The sequence below is a fragment of the Sparus aurata genome, chromosome 13 (genome assembly GCF_900880675.1).
Source record: "Sparus aurata chromosome 13, fSpaAur1.1, whole genome shotgun sequence".
In the NCBI taxonomy this organism is placed as follows: Eukaryota; Metazoa; Chordata; class Actinopteri; order Spariformes; family Sparidae; genus Sparus; species Sparus aurata.
The window spans coordinates 21275044-21286026 of record NC_044199.1 but is presented as its reverse complement, the minus strand read 5'-3'; the positions used below and the strand labels follow the sequence as shown (position 1 = coordinate 21286026).

At 36.6% G+C, this 10983-nt stretch overlaps 1 protein-coding gene and 1 long non-coding RNA gene across 3 annotated transcripts in view; both read right to left on the bottom strand.

The window, feature by feature from the left end:
• Positions 1 to 2942, bottom strand: part of LOC115594651 (uncharacterized) — an 8167-nt gene extending 5225 nt beyond the window's left edge. The window contains exon 1 of the long non-coding RNA XR_003986540.1: positions 1 to 2942. This exon is cut by the window's left edge and continues 917 nt beyond it. This is a non-coding gene — a long non-coding RNA (uncharacterized LOC115594651).
• Positions 1 to 10983, bottom strand: part of vps11 (VPS11 core subunit of CORVET and HOPS complexes) — a 55310-nt gene that overhangs the window by 25040 nt on the left and 19287 nt on the right. The window lies entirely within an intron of this gene.

Here is a 10983-nt window from a genome sequence, read left to right as displayed (position 1 = left end):
AAATCTCATCTTCAACTCGCCCACATTTCCACAATTTTGACTCCAGCAGAAAATAAAAACACCAGCTTGTTCAACGAGGTCTCGGTCCGGTTGTTTTGGTCCACACCCGAGTGCGACTGATATGTTCATACCTTCCCAAACGAGCTGCACCAAGGGGGTAAATGCTCCAGGATTCGATTAAACCGAACTAAACAAGGCAGGTGTGAAAACGCCCGTCACACACAAACACACACATACATATCTGTATATAGTACATGTTACATTATAGATTGTGTTTTTAACTTTGTGTTGAATAACTGACTTTTGAACCTTCTTGCTGTCTATTTAATATTATACAAGAGTGAATGTTGCCAACTGCTACACTGTCAAGAACTCCAAAATCCCTCAACCATTACTAGCTGTTATGGTAAATTTGGTTGTAGTTATTAAGTTGATTATTTATCAGAGTTATAAACAGTTTAGTATCTCTTTATGAGACCGATTTAGTAAATTTGATATGTTTTCCCTTCTTCAAGGGTGGTGCCCCGAGGTGATTGAATGTAAATTGGATCATATTATTTATCATAATTAATAATTATCCCTGATAATCATTAATTATTATTGATAGCCAAATTTAACGTTGCATAAACACTACTTAATTGTGCCTCGTGTAATGCAAGGCCCAACACTAGTACCTGGTGAATAAGGCCTCAGACATTTGTTTCTGTGATAATTAGCTTTTTATTTCCAGACTTATGGCCAAAAATGCATTGTGTCTTGATGCAGAATTAAAAAAAACTTCCCAATAGACCAGGGGTCTCAAACTACTGCCCCTATGGCCATTTCCCATGGTACATATTGCTTTGTGTGAGTTTGCCCTTTAGCTACCTCTTCATATGCAATCAACATTAAAAAGAACAATTTAAAATTAGAGCTGCAAGCAGCGATGAACGGGCCCTCGCAGTCCATGCGCATCAGGGCATGCAACGTACCCGGCCCCATTGCCTGATTATTGTGTACGCATCTCATAACTGTCCGTGTTTTGGACAGTGCAGGAAGGGGTTAAATGTCATTTCCTGTGTCCAACATGTGGCGCTGTGACTATGACTGTATATGGGCCAGTGTGTTCAGGGCTGGACTCTTATCAAACATGTGAAGTTTGGTCCAGACAGGAATGAGGAAGTTGTTCCTTTATGATTTGGTGGCCTTCTCCTGCCGTTATTAAATAATGTACGCTGAAGTCAGAAGAACTTATGCAACCTACATTAAAAAAAAAAAAAAATGGACTACAGGTGAAAATCCCTGAAACGAATTTGTGGTCAGTTGGGTTTTGATTATTGATTGGCGGCGACGCTGTTGGAGGGTATGCTCACCTTTTAGTTGCATGTCATGTTGTAGTGTATGATATGGAGGAACAAACCTATAAAAGTCATGTAAATAGGATGTTTGTCTGAATTCCTGTGTCCAGTAGGTGGCGCTATGGGTATGGAACAATATTGATGCATGGAGGTATTCAGGGCGACATCGTATACATGTCTGATGAATTTGGTGTACATGGGAAATTGTATGTTAAAGTTATAAGGACTTGATGTTTTATGGCGAAGCATGAAAATGGACCGCACCGTGACACCTACCATGTTTGACAAAGGCGAAAGCTTTTGATAACTTCACATTTTCAAGGTCTGAGGATCATACTGAGTGAATTGGAAGTCTGTGGTTTTCAATCTGTAGGAGGAGTTCATTAAAGTATGAGGCATGGAAATGGATCAAAACGAGGGTGAAATGGGAACTTTGAATCAAAATGGCCGGCTTCCTGTTGGAGTGACAGTTTGGTACCCTTAATGTTTGTGTGTCTGGTCATGATACATATGCATACCGAATGTCATTCATGTATATGCATGTAGGAGGCGGGGCTTGGATTCTTAATATTCCAGGGGGCGCTATAGACTCCCGTGGTAACACCTTTCGCACCCGAGTGCGATTGATTCACACTATCTAAATTATTTATTTTTCGACTTTTTATATCTTCCGGGTCAGCAAGTTTGGCCCTTAACTCCCTCCACATTTTTCAACGAATTCACTAATTTTCAGCATTTTCAAAGCTCATCTAATCATTCACCCTTCCAGATAGAAACTCCATTCAAACTGTTGAACGTTCACAAAGATTAGGACTTTCTCACCTGAATTCAACTTTTTCACAGCATTCATACTTTTTGCACAATCGCAGTTCAAACATTGGTAACTTTTCAGCCACTTTGAGATTTTTGCATTGGTGTGTATGGGGTAGAATGCTGACAGCCAGAGGGGAGGAGCCAACTGACAGAGTGGGGAAGAGCTAAAAAAAAATCAGAAAATCTCGTCTTCAACTTGCCCACATTTCCACAATTTTGAATCCAGCAGAAAATAAAATCACCAGCTTGTAGGTACACTCGTGCTGGTGTTACAGTGGATCTCTGGAGGCAATCGGACAAAAACTTTTCACTCGGTGGGCATTTAACTGACTGGAAAACCGACCAACTGCCGCATTGAGTCCCATTAAACTGAGAGGAAAAATATCTAGAGGCAGACAAACACATCCACTTTTCTAAACGGCTCAACAATACACATTTCTGACCACACACACAAAAAAACTTCACAGAATGCTCAAAAGACTCATAGTTTCGACCATATCATTATTTGAGTGATAGCAGTTATTGTTTTGCAGAGAGAAGCATGACAATGTGAGGTGAGCCTCAGCTGAAATCACTTTAACTTCAACTCTCACAGTCCGTTACCACACACTAAAAAAGACGGGGAGTATTTTATGGAGTAATCTCATTAACATTATTTATAATCACACACCTTATGTACATGAAATGCGCCCTTTACCTTTTAAAGAGGTACTAAATACTTAAGCATGCTGTATATGAATACTGTGACCATACACAGCAATGTTGGTGGTAATAATAATAATAATAATAATAATGATAATAATAATATTATTATTATTATTATTATTATTATTATTATTATTATTATAATAATAATAATAAAAATAAATCATGGTTCGATGTGGTGAAATTGGCTCTGTGTCGTCATCATCAGGCTAAGCAGATTTTGACCTGGACCGGTTTGGACTGTGGTTGAATTTGGTGGTAACAACTACAACTCTAGATTAGATAGTGAGATTTAGTACGTAAAAACATCACTTAAGTACAACTTAGTAGAATTAAGTAATAAAAGTCCTGTTATTTCTATTGTTTTAAATAGGGATTATTTAAAAATAAACTTAATTTATATAGCACATGCTAAAATACAATAAAATCGATCATAACAAATAAACTGCAATCATAGCCTATTAAAACAGTAACAATTTGATTGGGGAAAATGGTCTGAAATGCATTTGACATTTGAGGAAGACAAAATGTATTTATTTGATTTAATTTTTGGTATTTCTATTGGCATCAGTTTAACGTAGCCTATACATTTTTTTATTTCTACTTAAGTGCTGAGCAGCTGCAGGGATAATTTTTTATTCCGAGTTCATTTCTGATTCACCCTCCGAAGCAGAAGGCGGCGCTAATGTGCATACTACACTGATTCCTTACCGCTCTTTGAAAAAAAAACAGAAGAAGAAAAGCTGGAACGTTGCAGGGAGACGCTTGGCGGCCGGAAGCAACAGGAGTCAGAAAGTTCGACCTACGCGGCAGCAGTCAGGACTTACTGTAAGTTTTGAATGTTAATATTTATTCACTTTTACTTTTACGCCATGGATTGTAATAAAGTATTTTTACAGCAGAGGCAAAACTCCGCTAGCCACCATGGTGCTAACTAGCGAACCAATTACAATGAATGTAATGGTTAGCTGCCAGAACTAGCGAGCTAACATTAGCTAACCTAGGTTACAACTTGATCTCTCAGAGGAGCCAAGCTCACAAACAGTATATTTTGATATGTGATGAATGTATTTCCCATCATTGCATCTCTCTGTTCCAGTTTCAAGAAGTCAAGACAGAGTTAAGGAAGATAACTGGAGATATGATAAAGACAGTACCAGGTAACATTAATCCAATGAATGAATTCTTCTACCAACCGCCACCAAGTTAAAATTGGGTTATTTTTTAACCCAACTGTTTTTAGTGTGTAAATGCTGTAAATATTCCAGGTTATGTACAGGCAATTGTCTGTCTCCCTGCTTATAAAAGTTATAAGTTAACCCTAAATCACCCAAATGACCTCCCACATACATATATCATTGTTTATTCTACTTGCCAGTTTGATCAAGGGAAAACTTTTTGCCGTATTCAATTCAACAAGCCATGAATGTGTTCTGTTCATAAATACCATCTTCCTAATTGATATTTAACCTTTTGCGCTGCACAGATAATATTTTACTTAACTTTGTATTTGCTTGCAAAAAAGAAAGATGATTGGTCTAAAGAGTCCAAAATGTAATTCAAGATTTGTCTTAAAAACCTGTTAAGTTTACTTGAGCTATTTTCTATCTGTAGACATTATAAATTGTTTTGAGGAAAACACGTTATCATTTTAAAGCAGTGTTAGCTGTAGTCTGTGATATTTGGGTGAGCTAATAGTAATTAACTTGTTATATTAAGTAGTAAGTATAAGCAATTCTGTTTTAAAAGTTTTAGATGGTGGTCTTAATTTTGTCATTTTTTTCTTTGCCTTTTAGGTTGCTGGTTCCAAAATGATCTGGATGTGTAAGTTGTGCGCAGCTTCTTTCACCTCCAGAATAGTTATTTAGACACCACAGGCTGCAGCACAGCCACTATTCCAGAATCAGCCCTCGTATATGTCTCTATACTGATTGCATTTGTACATTTCCCCTTCATTAGAAAGATGATGGAGACCACATTTTCCCACGCCGACAGACCATAGTGATGTCCTGCCAAGCAGTGAACGAGCTCATGGACCTCTGGCCTGCTCTCAAAATAGAATCTGAGGTAATATGGATCAGCTCTCTCTTTCAAAGTGAAAATTGTGATTCTTACTCATCTGGCCGCTTCATGAATGTGTGCTAGATTCTTCAAATTGAACAGTTTTTTAAAGTGTTGTTGCTGTATTCTCCTGCTGTTATTTCAGTGTAGTTGTATGCAGAGTTCCAGCGGATTACGAATCAGAATCTGCCCAACACATTCTATGCTGAGCATGACCACCATCTTCCTCGACTGATGACCTTATTCAGACAGAAGGCATCAAAAACTGGGAAGACAGCAGATTCTCTGGCTGAAATTTTAAAAATCCACAATGAACAGGTAAATAGATTATTACACATTTCATAGGTTGAACCATCACAACATTGAACAGGTTCAATGATTCAAATGAGCTTTGTGAATTTTGCATTTAGTCCACTTTGTGTTTGCCATTTGTCTGATTGCATTAAAGATGTGAACAGGGTATTTGTGGACATATGTTCTGATTGGACTGTTTAAAATCAGCTTTGTTCAGTAAATTCTTCAGTGTATACAATTCTGTTTTTATCTGAATAGGAAATCCATGACATCCACACCAAGCGCTCTACTGTCCTCCACGCCCTTCTACCCATACAGTTTTCGTATATGGTCTGTTTTCTTTCTCTTCCCTACAAAGGAACTGTATTGGCGTTATGTTCAGAGTGATGAGATGTTCAGTAGAACATTTTCCTGTAAATGTCTTTTAGTTTGGTTTCAGTCACTCACACCACTTAGATTCTCTGGTAATTTGTGAGGATTTGAATCATGGATCTTATGTTTTCCACCTCTTACAATGAGACCCAGGTCTCCCTTGTAAAAGAGGTATTGGATTTCAGTGGGACTTGGTTAAAGAAAGATAAATGAAATGTCATCTGTTCTGTTCCATGTGTTAGTTTGTGATTAGTATCTCTTTTTCATTCATTCAGGACGAGTCTGATGAGCCAGAGCTTGATGGTGTTGCAGTGGGCCTCCTTACTGTCATCAGTGACCATGACACAATCCACTTCACTACCACCCTGTGAGTCGTCATTGAAAGGTATTAGCCAGGAAGCCAAAGGCACTTTTATAGCTGATAACAAAAGCTAATTTCATTAGTGTATTATTTATTATTGTTTTTGATTACTGATTATTTTACTGACTATCAGATTAGTTGTTTGGTCAATATCAGAAATTTGTGAAAAATATCTATTTCCTAGGGCCTCAAGTGACCAAGAACACATTTGCAAGGATAGAATCAGAAAATCTTGAGTTTTTCTTCTTAAAAATTTTGCAAATAATCAGTTAATCTACTTCTTGCATCTCTACGATCTATTTTTTGTTCTATTTATTTTAATTTATAAATGTTTATTTATTTTTCTGTTTAATTTTAACAGTGTGCTAAAAGGGAGTGGGCAAGAAAATACTATTCAGTAGCAGATGTTCATGACTTTTAGATATATTAAGTTTGTTAAATTCAGTGTAATTGAGGCAATCCATTGCCTCAAAAATTTTAAGTTTTGAGTCACATGTTTTCAAGTAAACAAACTCAACATATGTGACTAATGTGTACTTAAAACAATGACAACACAAACTAATAAACATTGAGTTTGGTTAAAATGGTGTGGTTGTGTACTTAGTGTTAATGTATCCATTTTAAGGTGTTAATTGTTACTGGAGCTTCTGTTGAACACATCATTACTTTAGTAAAAACAGTGTAACAAAAATATATAGTGTGTCAAACTATGTTGAAAAGCAGGAATTTATAGTGACGTTGAAATTTCAACGTTGATTGGATTTGCAAAATCTAAACTAAAATCAATATTGATTCAATGTTGGAAAATGCACCTATGTTGAGAAACGTGACGTAGGAATGACGTTACTATTTCAACGTTGATTAGATTTGCAAAATCTAAACAAAATTCAACGGTTATCCAGCACTAGCACCTGACGTTGATTCAACTCGACGTTAAAATGCCAGCTGGGACCTGGATTAATCAGTTTGTCCAATAATGTAAGACAGGAAGTAAAGGAGCCTGTTTAAGTTAAGTAAGTAGTGGAGCTATGCATAACCCAACACTATTCAATTTAACCCAATTGCTGGGTTGAATAAGGACAAACCCCTTTTTTGGGTTATTTTAACCCAACAGGTTGGGTTATTTTTTTCGACCCAACTTTTGGGTTGAATATTTAACCCAAAAGTTGGGTTATGCTTAACTACAATGTTGGGTTATTTTTAACCCAACTGTTGGGTCAATTGCGCAACCCAACAGTTGGGTTAAAAATAACCCAACATTGTAGTTAGCATAACCCAACAGCTGTTTTACACATCAATTCCTACATATTCTATAAAGCAAAGTGAGAGCTGTACTAAGGATTTACTACTTAGCAGTTCTGAACATAAACACAGTATTGATCCGGCAGCCATCATCATATCAGCTCCAACTTATTCTCAAAATGAAGAGAAAAACACAGAAAGGTGTGATAGCACTGTACACTTGGTTTGTAATATCTTTCCAATCCCACCTGCAGAGAACCAGTTCTGCATCAAGAGCTTTGAACACATGGTTGTTTACCAGGAACTCTTTTCAGAGTGACGTACTTCCTCAGGCCTCCAAGGTCTGCGATAGATCCACACCTGAAACAGAAATTAGCAAAAACATAAAATGTAGAGTGGTGCTGACACCCTCACAAAGTTAAACACCATGCAGTCCTCTGTAAGTTATGGATGGACATTTTTAATTTGATTTGATTTTCTATACTTTTCTACGATCACTATACTTAATACAATATCCAAAATTGCCTTTCCAACACTGGCAAGTGGTGAATGCAGCTGCTTTGAAATCTGATACTGGCCATAGAAGACTAGAGGCAGACAGGTAAAGGGATAGCTACTTTGGTATAAACAATTTAAGGGAATCTGTATCCCTTGATACATTTGAACAGCTCATGTTTATGTTGTCAAATTCTATCTGTTTCTATGCCTTTTCCTACACTCTGCGTTATATATTTTTTATAATGCATGACTGTTCTCATAACTTAAGAGTAGAAAGAGTGTTGAATTAAGTCATTTAGTGTATCTATATAGATGCAATGAGAATATAATGTGTAACGATTATGTCATGTCATTCTGAATAAAAGATTCATTTAATCTTGAGGTTTAGATTCTCGTTATGGCCATGCATGCATGTTTAAACAGGGAAACAAAGTGTGGTGTCAGCTCAACCACTGTCATTTAATACTAAACATAGGCATCAAAATACCCATGTCAGCATATAAAAAGTAGACATTAATCAATAATTAAACATCTATACAGATATACTATGTAGTATTAGAAGTAGTAAGTAAGTAAGTAAGTACATTTTTATTTATATAGCACTTTTTTCAAATCAATGTTTGTAAGTGCTGTACATAATAAAAAACAAGCATAAAAGTAAACAACAAGATAAAGTAAAACAAACATACATGAACAAATACGTGCCAGGGAAGATTACTGTTCAGTTGTAGGAAATGCAAGACGATAGAGATGGGTTTTAAGAAGTTTTTTGAAGTTTTAGTGATTCAGCTGATCTGACAGAATGGGGTAGACTGTTCCAGAGTGACGGGGCCCTGACGGCAAAGGCGCAGTCACCCTTAGATTTGAGGAGGGACCGGGGTATAGATAGGAGGCCTAGGTCGGAGGATCTGAGTGGTCTAGAGGTGGAGTAAGGGTGTAGGAGTTCAGCAATGTAGGGAGGGGCAAGACCATGAAGGGCCTTGTATGTGAGAAGTAGTGTCTTAAAGTCTATTCTGTATTTTACTGGGAGCCAATGAAGGGAAGCAAGAATAGGTGTGATGTGTGTCTGTTGGGCATGAAGCTTTTTAAATCTGATATATAGACAGGAGTTTGTAAACCTTAATAATATAAAATAAATCATGTGACTGTAAATTAACAGTTTTTATTGTCAAGTGTCCTAAAAATGAAACAAATCTCAGCATCCTAATACTTATAGGTGCTGTGACAGTAGATATGATGCACTAAAATGGATGATACTGTTTTCATATAATGCCTGCATTACCTTTGAAAAGACAGGAGATCAACTTCACAGTTACTTTTTGGTTACTACTCACTAGCTGTCTCTCATGGCTGACTTGTAGCAAAATATCATTCAGTGCATGAAGTTTACCTGTTCTCTCTATCTCTGTGTAATTTCCTCATCCTCATTGTCACTGCTGCCGTCTGTGCCGAGGTCACTGTCCTCGTCTATGCTGCTGAGTTTGTTGCCTGCATCAGTTGAGGTGTTGGTAGTTCACTTTTCAGATCATGGCTGGATTCTGATAAAGAGACATCTTTAGTGGAGTCCTCCTGAAAGAAATAAACAGATCAAAATATAACTGTTTTAATCTTGGATATGAAATAAAACTAATGGCCTCTCACTCAAATTAACAAGTTAACTTATCTAATTTCTATTATCCATTTAAGTAATATCAAGGCCAGCTCAGACCAAATATTCATAGTGAAACAAGGTGAAACTTGCAACTTCTTGCAACATGACCACGCAATGTTCAAAAACCTGCCAGTTCACACTAATGCAACTAAACGAGACAGTGCATCATGTCAATTGCAAAGAATTTCTGTAATTTTGTTTCAAATTCCTACTTTTGTGGCTTTTTGTAGCTGCTGGGTATAATTTCTTATGCCTTAAAATATGAATGAGCACAGTGACAGTGAGTAAATGGCTACAAGTTGATTTCTAGTAACGATGAAAAATGTAAACAAAGGGTGCTGCGTCATGAGGCAAGTTTGTGGGTGGGAGAGAAGCAGATAGAGTGGTGGAGAGAGGTCATGCATTATGTTCTAAAACCAGCCGCCTGCATTTCAAATATCAAATCCCAGGCAAAATCATCACCCGGCCTGAGTCAAGCTGTAACGGATCAGTTCACAGTACTGCCACTGATATGTTTTGAACGGTTCCGTTGTGTCACAAATCTTTGGTATGAACTGGGCTTTACACATGCTCAGTGCTGAAGCTGCTGTCAAAGTGTCCAAACTGAATACACAATTGATGGCTAGCAACTTTCCTTTTAGAACTGGGATTTGTGCAAAAGTAAATACGCTGGCTTAACAAAGATGCTTTTTAACCCTTTCAGTCCCAGGCCAAAAACTATGTTTTTTGCTAATCATTTGCAATCATTTCTCAGCTTTCCAAAATCCATTATTGGCTTCAAATATGTGCCTTTTCTAGAATAACCAGGAAATAAATAAATATTTAATGTCAATGAATTGGGAAATTATGAGAATATCTCATTACAGAACCGTATGAAATCTAACCAGAGTCATCTGTGAAAACTATGAGGTCACAACGGCATCAGAAGCAATTCATAAATAACATGGACATTAAAAAAGAACAAAGATTTACTGACAGTATTTTGCAACTCTGATATTTGTCAAAAGAGTAACTGATCAATGAAGATACTCTGGGTGAGTATTAAACAAAAGTGGAAAAATATATATATTTTGTTTTCTTTAAATGTGATCTGAAATCACCTGAATGTTTGGAAATTTTGGAGACAAGTTTCCACTGGCATGCAAGTCTTCCTGTTGCACCCTAGGAAAACTGACTAATAAATGCTACATTAATACTACATGAATAGAATGTATGCAATAAAAAGAATGAAAGCTTTTATCCAATACTATTTTCTTAGCAGACTACGTTGTTACACTCCATATTGAAATTAAAAAACAAGCAAAAAGGAGTACATACCGATTTGTCTTGTGTCTCTTGTTCCTCCATTTTTCTTCTGTTCACCATCTGTGCAATAAATATGATAAAATTAACAAAAAGCAATGAAGTTACAGAACAACAAACAATGAAACAAATAAAGAATAAACCCATGCAGTCTTAACTTTATTAGATACAGCTGTGCATTCTATTGTAATTCAACTCTTAAATACATCCAAATATGTAAATTAAGTGATATAATTATAAATGGGGTTATTGTTAAAGGTGCTGTTGCACTAGAATAGGGATCTATATTATTCTAGAGCCAGGCTGCCCAAAATGTTGTGATTGGAGGGTCAAAACTGGCACTTGAT